This window comes from Haemaphysalis longicornis, unplaced genomic scaffold (genome assembly GCF_048455015.1).
Source record: "Haemaphysalis longicornis isolate Haplotype H1 unplaced genomic scaffold, Haemaphysalis longicornis Haplotype H1 scaffold_14, whole genome shotgun sequence".
Taxonomy (NCBI): Eukaryota; Metazoa; Arthropoda; class Arachnida; order Ixodida; family Ixodidae; genus Haemaphysalis; species Haemaphysalis longicornis.
Genome location: NW_027526245.1, coordinates 62,518,071 through 62,526,529, shown reverse-complemented (window position 1 = coordinate 62,526,529; position 8,459 = coordinate 62,518,071). Strand labels below are relative to the sequence as shown.

Below are 8,459 nucleotides of genomic sequence, written 5' to 3'. Positions count from 1 at the left end.
CAAGGGAAGAACAGATATAGATGCATGAAAATTACTATTCACTCAGTGCGCATTCCTTTGCACGTACCAGCAAGCAAATACAAGATGGGCACGGCGGGGCCGCAATGGCAGCATCGCTAAACCCCTCTGTATTTGTCGCCCAGGTTACGCTGTGCGCCCTTGCTCAGCACGTGTCATTCAGGCCGAAGAATGATGTCAGCAGTCTGGATCTATTGACAGTGAATTCCGACTGGCCATTCTCTTGGACGCAGCGCATGGCGTCACCGGCATCCAACTTCTTCGAAACAACGCCCCTGCTCAAGCATATAAAAACAACCGCATCAACGACTTCTTCAGAGGGCACGGCGGGACCGCAATGGCAACCTCGCTAAGCCCCTCTGTATTTTTCGCCCAGGATGGTGGCAAATACTCTTATACCAGCATTCGTAGCGATTGTATAAGAACTGTGGTTCTGGCGTGCCCGGCGACTGGTGCATGTGTTCTTGTGGACGCATGGACGGTCATTTTGATCCTTCTTGCGGGGGATGTTAGCAGAATCCTGGGCCTGATATAGACGATTTCATAGAAATGAACACTATGCTTGCTTATCAGGAAGAATTAAAAACAAAAATCGATAATTTAGCCCCTGCTCACGATAAGCTTGAATCTGCGGTTAACGCTGGAATTGGCGATGTTATGGCAGCGATAAAAGAACAGAAAGTACAGATGAAGGCCGTGCAGAGGAAGTTATAGCGTTGAAAGGAAATCTTCAACTTCATCAAAGGTGTCTGGGTGATTTAGAGGATAGAAGTAGACGCCACAATCTTGTTATTTTTGGTTTTCCCGAAGCGGATCGTGAAAAAGCTGCAGAACTAAGAAAACAGACAATCTAGGAACTGAGAGGGCATAAACTCGGAGTGGTTGTTAACTCTGTGGAAAGAGTACATGTGGTTGGGAAAAAAATCCACGATAAAGTACGACCGGTAATTTTTTTTACTACAACGAGAAGCTTAAACTCTTAAAGAACTGTCACAAACTGAAAGGAACAACAATCTCGGTAAACCATGACTTCCGCAAGGTCACTCTAGCAAAGCGCAGCAAACGGTGGTCTCATTCTAGTGATTTTAAGGCACAAGGTCGCAAAGTATCGCTTGGTTACGATAAGCGTAGAGTGGACGACGATATATACGAAAGGGATGAGCAGAAGGATTGTCTGAAATGTATCCGCCAGAAACGTACCCACGATGAATGATTCAATCACAAACAATTGCGAGTTGTTCTTGTTTATTCTACGAGCATTGTCAATAAATTTCATGAGCTTGAAGAAATCATATTTACCTATGATCCCCAAATCATAGCAATTACAGAGACCTGGCTAACTCCGGGCATTATATATTCTGAAATATTTCCCCCAACTCATAAAATGGTTAGACGTGATCGAGGCTGCCGAGGAGGAGGCGTTGCTTTGGTAGTCAAACAGGAAATCACTTGCGTAACTACGGGCGAAATAATCGACAATAAGAGTGTATGGTGTCAAATTGATTTTCGTGGGCTCTCGGCTCTCGTAGGTGTAGTCTACCGGCCCCCTTCTTCGCCTGAGTCATTTTTGGAAAACATTCAGTCTTACATGCAGCAGAAATACAAACCTAATCAAAAAGCTATATTAGCGAGGGTCTTCAACCTACCATCGATTCATTGGCACACTCTTCACCCAGGTTCAACAGACGTAGCGAGCTGTAACTTGTTGTTAGAATTGATGCTGAACTTTAATCTCGTTCAACTTCTTGAAGAGGCTAACAGAGTCGCCGAAAGCACTGAAAGTGTACTAGATGTTCTATTTCTTGGAAACGTTCCAGATGACACTAAAGTGTTCATGATGGAATCTATGATCACAAGCTGGTTTTAGTTACCGCGAATTTCTGCCCTGTCAAAAAGAATTGAGCGAGCAAGACTGTCTTTACCTTTTCGGCTGCGGTTGACGAAGCTATTCAAGTCTGTGGAATACGTATAAAAACAATACTGCATCATGTCTTCATAAATTCGTACCAAAATTTCAGAAAAAGAAACGGTGCAACCCCTGGATAACACGCGACATAATACAATTGAAAAGAACAACATCAAGAAAACGTAAAGCAGCGCGTAAAGATAACCATGCCATATCTTCCCTCTCAGTAACATTGGAGCACAAAACACGGACCACTCGAGATTATTTTTTTGGAACAACACTTGTTAACTTCATGGAAAACACACTTCAAATTTTTTGGGGGATACTTGTCCGGAAACAAAAACTATGTTGAAAAGCTTCACGTTGACGGCTGCGCGGTTACTGATCCTCACGCAATCGCTAATGACCTAAACGGAACATTTCACAGTGTGTTTAGTCAACCGTGTGTAACCGACAATCCGATAGAACCATCTCCACTCTCGCCTAACGTAATGCCGAATATAGATTTAAAGTAAATGGTATTCGTCTTCTTCTTTTAAAACTTGGTACAAAGAAGTCTCCTTGCCCTGACGGTATCCCCACTGCCTTTTTGAAGCGTTATGCAGGCATGATTTTGCATTACTTATATATTTTGTTCAATAATCATTGGACGGCGGATGCCTACATCCTGATTCGTTGTGTGGAAAAATTGTCCCACTACACAAGGATGGAAGCAAACTGTTGGCTTCGAACTTAAGGCCAATATCATTAATCAGTAGTTGCTGTAAACTACTTGAGCACACCCTCTCCAGCCAGATAACTTCGTTCTTGGAATCAAAAAAACATATTAGGGAGCTTCCAGCGTGGGTTTAGAAAAAAGCTATCAACGACGCCCCAGCTCGTATCAGTCATACACGACTTCGCTAATGCTGATAGAAAACAAATAGACGCAATATTTTTGGACCTATCAAAAGGCTTTGATAGGGTACCGCTATCTACTGATAAGAAAAATGCAGCGTGTAGGGATTGCTCCCCGCCTTGTGGGCTGAATGTCTGCGTATCTGAAAAAACAGAACGCAGTTTGTAGAAATTAGCGGCTGTCAGTCACAAAGCCATGATGTATTGTCAGGAGTGCCTCAAGGGTCGGTCTTAGGACCACTCTTGTTCGTGATCTATGTAAATGATATCTGTGACAATATTGACGCGGGAGTGACTGTGAAAATGTTTGCAGATGACTGTGTTATTTGTGCAACTGTCAGTAGTCACTTGGATCAATCATTGCTTAACCAAAACTTGTGTAAAATTGCTGACTGGTGTGAGAGGTGGCAGATGGTTATCAACTACTCAAAAACTTGCGCTCTTACAATAACGCACAAGAAAACCCCTCTTGAATATAAATAACATGTCCGTGACCAATGTATTGAATTTTCGAAAAGCGTAAAATATTCGGTATTGACTATTAACACAAAACTTAGCTGGGACGCTCACATCGACAACGTTTGCGCCAAGGCATACGAGATGCTATGCTTCTTAACAAGGAAGTTGGGATCATGCGATTGGAAAGTGAAACTTGCAGCCTATAAAACCCTAGTTCGACCAGTGGTGGATACGCATCCCTTGCGTGGGACCCATACTTAAAGCAAGACATAGATAAAGTGGAATGGAATCAGCGGCTAAGCGCACGGTTTATTTTTTCAGATTTTAGGCGCCTATCCTCAGTTTCTGAAATGTTAAATAAATGTGGGCTGGAACCACTCGAATGTAGGCTAAGAATTTCAAGGTTAACCTTCTTTTATAAACTATACAACAACGAATCCGGTTTAAATAAACAATTGTATATTCTGACACCTCCCCAGCGCTCAGCAAGCTTAAATCATTCAAAAAGTGTAAGAACATATGCTCCTAAAAATAACACGTTCAAGTACTCTTTTTTTTTGTGTATGAACCGTTGACGACTGGAATTCACTGCCTTCCGACTGCGTGCATGCTCCGACGTCTTCTAGTTTTGACCTCTGTGTTAAGAACCTGATGTAACCCTCTCCTGCTAGGATGGTGAAAAACCTTCCGCAGTATTTCCTTAAATAAATAAATAAATGAATAAATAAATAAATAAATAAAATAAGATAAGAAAGACTACTTGGAACCAGTGTTGCGGAGTTACCACTCCGGAATTGGAATAACTCCGCATTCATTCCACCTTTTCGAGATGCCGGAATGGAATGGGAATGGAATGAAGCGCCATTTGCCCAGAATAGAATGTGAATGGAATGGAGACTTTTAGACGACGGCGTCAATAATCCTGGCCCCTTCAGGCTACTTAAAAATTAGTCTACAGTGACGACTGCGTCGGTGTATCTCAAAGGGAGCACCGGCGACTAAAACGAGAACTCATGCCCTTCATCTCGAGTAACTGAATCCGCGCAGCCTGCCGCAACGAGTGTGAAAATGAACTTCGAGTGGCTGAAGCGCGTCTGGGCGGTGGCGCCGTTAGGTCAGCTCTTCGTGCTTCGGCAGGCTTTTTGAGGCGTAGCTTTCTCTGTACAACTGTCCGTGGCGCAAATGGAAGACCTACGTATCTCTCAGTAGCAGGCGCTGTGTGGCCAGGCCAGCAGGCGGGGAATAACATCGAAAAGCGGAACGGGGAATGGGGGGGCGGGGGATACGAACGGCGCGCATACGAGGCGGTGGTGTGTCTCACCGCAAGCTGATGCTGCGAAATCTTGCAGCCAACAATATAAAGCGGTCGCGCATGAAACTTGCAACAACGAGTCTGCTTGGCGTTCTCCTCCCACCCTCGGTATCCGGCGAGCAATGAATAGCCTTGTACTGCAGTTTGTAAGCCGACCCGGTAGGCATGTCGCGGTAATACGGCGCCAACCTATTGACCGTCAGTCTGTGTGTTGCAGCGGGGCCCCAGGGCTCCAGCAAATCAAACCAAGGCAAAAAAATAAAATTGTGGGTGAGGGGTTTGCGTGCCCGGTACCGGCCATCAGCGTAAGAAGCGAGCTTCCGATTTGTTTCTGACCTCCACGCCCTGTTTCGGCGGCTACGGTAGTGGGCAGCTGGGATATACGATAACACTAGATAATATATAAGAAAATGCAGAACATACAGCTGCCAAAAGGCGTTTCTTTCTAGCAGTTCAGTCTCCAATAGTACCATTTTTTGCGGGTGCTTTGGCAGCTCTCAGCAGTGCGACACCTTGCTTTGCTTCAGTGTTGCACACGTTCCTCCAAAACAGGAACGAAAGCCCGTTCCTCGGTCCTTCCCAATTTTGAAACGAGTTTCCGTTACAAGTTCCTTTATTGCGAAAGGAACGCGTTCCAGTTGCACTTAGAACATTGGAACATGTCGTTACATTAACGTTACATTTCAATTTTAAATTAAAATATGGTGTCGGACTACTCAGGCGAAATAAAGTGAGAAATTTAAAACTCACATCGAACTACACATACTCTAGTAATATGAACGCCGCCGGCAGCAGTTTATCCGGAGGTAAAACGATTCCAAAGAAACGCTCCTAGACGATTTTTTTCAGGGAGCACCGGACAAACTCCCGACATGTCTAACTGCGATTTTGGTGCTCGTTTATTATAGGTGCAACACATATGACACTTCTCACTTCAGTATTAAAAATGCGCAGTAAGTTTACTGCGCTTCAGATATGCAAATAGAAAGTTACTCACGTGCAGGAACGTAATTAAATGTCTTACTTTCGTTAGAACCCGCGTCGAAAGGAATAATACATAGGCCTTTATTGAATGCTGATATAATGTTACAGTTTATTTAAAATACCTTTAAAACACCCGTGTGTACAAGATTTTGGCGCACGTTAAAGATCCCCAGGTGGTCAAAATTATTCCGGAGCACTCTACTACGGCGCGCCTCATACCCTGCGTTGCGTCGGCGCGTTAAACACTACAATCAAAATACCGTACAGGCCCGTTTGCTGGAAATTTAGTAAGGGAGTTACAAAAGTGAAGCTTTGCTGATCATACAGCACAAATTTGCGAGTAACAAAACACAGCAGAACAAGTAATGACTACGAGGTTCGCAATGCAAGTTTAGGTCGGAAGACGATAACCAGAAAAAAAAAACCCAAAGCGTAGTCACACACGAAGTCTACGCACAAGAATTAGAAAGTATGCGGAACAAAATCAGGTTAGTTGATAAAGGAAACAACCAGAGGTAGCCAAGTATGTGGACGCGAAGCGCGAATCAGTTGCGATGGTTAGAAATACGCATAAGAGAAAAGGGTGGCAAATAACACGGAGCCTAATCACGCACGTAAAAAACATTTGTACTCAAAAAAATATAGTCGGACACAAACCGTGAAACAACGGAACAAAAGAGTAAGCACAAATAAATAAAAAGTAATGAGAAAACAAGAAAACATGTGCCGTGGTACTGAAGCGACAGATTCTTTGGTTCTTCAAGCAGAAAAAAGTTAAGTACATAATGAAGTTGCAGGATATGGCAGAAGATAAAAAAATATAGAATGAACGAAAGAAATATAAAAACAATGAGTTGGAAAAAAATGCCCTAATGCATAGTCGCAACTAAGTAGAGTTCCTTGTTTTAATTATGCAAGAGTTGCATCTCTATGTTGGAGTCAGGCAGACAATTTTTCGTCAACACTTCGTTGGCAATGTTGAAGAGCCGTTCCACGGAAGCGCTTGAGGTTACTGGTGTGTTGTACTTAACGAAAAGTTGGTTCAGTCCCTCGAAGTTCATCTGCGACAGCGGGTAGTCAACTAGTACCAGGAGGTACCGCGACAGCTCATCCTGTGCCTCGGATGGAATGGTTTACTGCCCAAACGAAAAGAAATCCTCGGGCGCGGACGAGGTGGCAAAATCTGCGCTGCAGGGCTCGGTCACCGCAGCCAGCACTGTCTTTATGCCATTGGTGGCCTTTTCTCGCATAGAACAGTCTGGGATCCATAATAGCTTAGACGTTGAGATTAAGCAACTGGCGACAACGAGCTCGCGCTTTCCTTTGAGCGGTCCAAACCTGCAATTCCGAAGTATTTCCAGTGACCCCGTGACGCTTCGAATGACCTCACAGCGAGAGCAACACCCTCGACAACAAAGCACCAGCGGCTTGCGCGCACTAATGCGTTAATTACCCTTGATAATATATGGTGGCTTCACAAGGTACCTCGCTCTGCTCGGACTTAAAAACCTTTCCCCGGCAGGGAACAATTCTATCCGCCAGACGCGCTTCTTGGCCTCCCCACACAAAATATGAAAGGTGAAAAGCATTTTCTCGGCTGCGCTATTCACCCTTCGAACGCCCCGTAAGCTCAACCGGCATGAAAGCAAGCACAAGCTGCGGCCCGCTGCGTGGTTATTGTTCTGCCTTTGACATTCGAGGAAGCACGCTCCGCGGAAGGGCGGGTAAATTGGCCAACATATAGGAAGGGAAACGCAATAGCGGCTTGCGTATTTTTGTGCTCGAGCCTTGGCATCAAATACAGCCCATTCCTAGCGAAGTAACGTTTGCAGAAGGAACGCCGTTCCTTCCATTCCTACAGAAACCTTACAAGTTACCGTTACAGTTCCACCAACCCGTAAGGGAACGGTGACGTTCCTCTGTTCCTCCAAGAAGGAACTAGCTCCAGGAACGCCGTTGCTTGGAACGCCGTTCCGTACAACTGCTTTGCTTCGACCAGAATGTGCGGCCCTCTTCTCCAGTTGTGCCAAACTTGTTTGTGGTTTGGTCGCTGTGCTTCTGTGTACGTCTCCCTTGCGCCTGAGCACAAACGTACCTGAATACTCAAGCCTTAGTCGCCGACTTGAAAGTTGGAGCGTCGCCACTATTTAAGTAGGAAGGTCTCATTTTAAAAGTTTGATCAGGTCCTGGTGCACATTGGTTTGGCGTTCATGGAAACAAACTGTCTGACCATACTTTGTTTTGACAGGGCTCCCGTCGCGATATAGTTCTGTCACTCTAAATGAGCGGGTAATAACTAAAGTCTTGTATTGAACGGATTGGGCTGAGGTAGTGCCATGGCAATAAACAAGCGCAGTGGAGGTCAATGTGGAAACGGTGGCGACTTTCCTACGGTGAATGCAAAAACTTAACGATGTTCCGTGCCGCTGCCCTTCCGTCTCTCGAATTGGTACAGCAGCATTAGTGCTGAATACTGTAAATTCACTTGAAATATAATTCAAGTGAGCATTTCGAATGCGTGTACTTGTGAGAAAGCTCCGCTCGACATGCCTGTGAGCTATCCACAGCATACTAATTACGCTGATATAACGGCACGCAAAGTAGATAGCAAGTTTGCACGCCACAGACTGTGCAACAAAACGGAAAAACCAGACACCAACGTAATAGCTCCTTCATCTTGCGTCGCGCAGAACAAACCGTTAAAACTTACCAACATGCAAATACTATAATAAGTAGCGGGATACCGCTACTTACTATGCAAACAGGGGCAGTGTGTGACATTTCTCCTTTTTAAAGGGACACTGCAACACTCTTTGAGCAGTGCAAGTAAACCTGCGCGACGTTTAGTTTACACTGCCAGGAATACCTGAGCCAAATATTACA

General features: G+C 44.8%; 1 pseudogene; it reads left to right on the top strand.

The window, feature by feature from the left end:
• The first annotated feature begins 355 nt into the window (after window positions 1–355).
• Window positions 356–1,231, top strand: LOC144165132 (uncharacterized; annotated as a pseudogene).
• The last annotated feature ends 7,228 nt before the right edge of the window (window positions 1,232–8,459 follow it).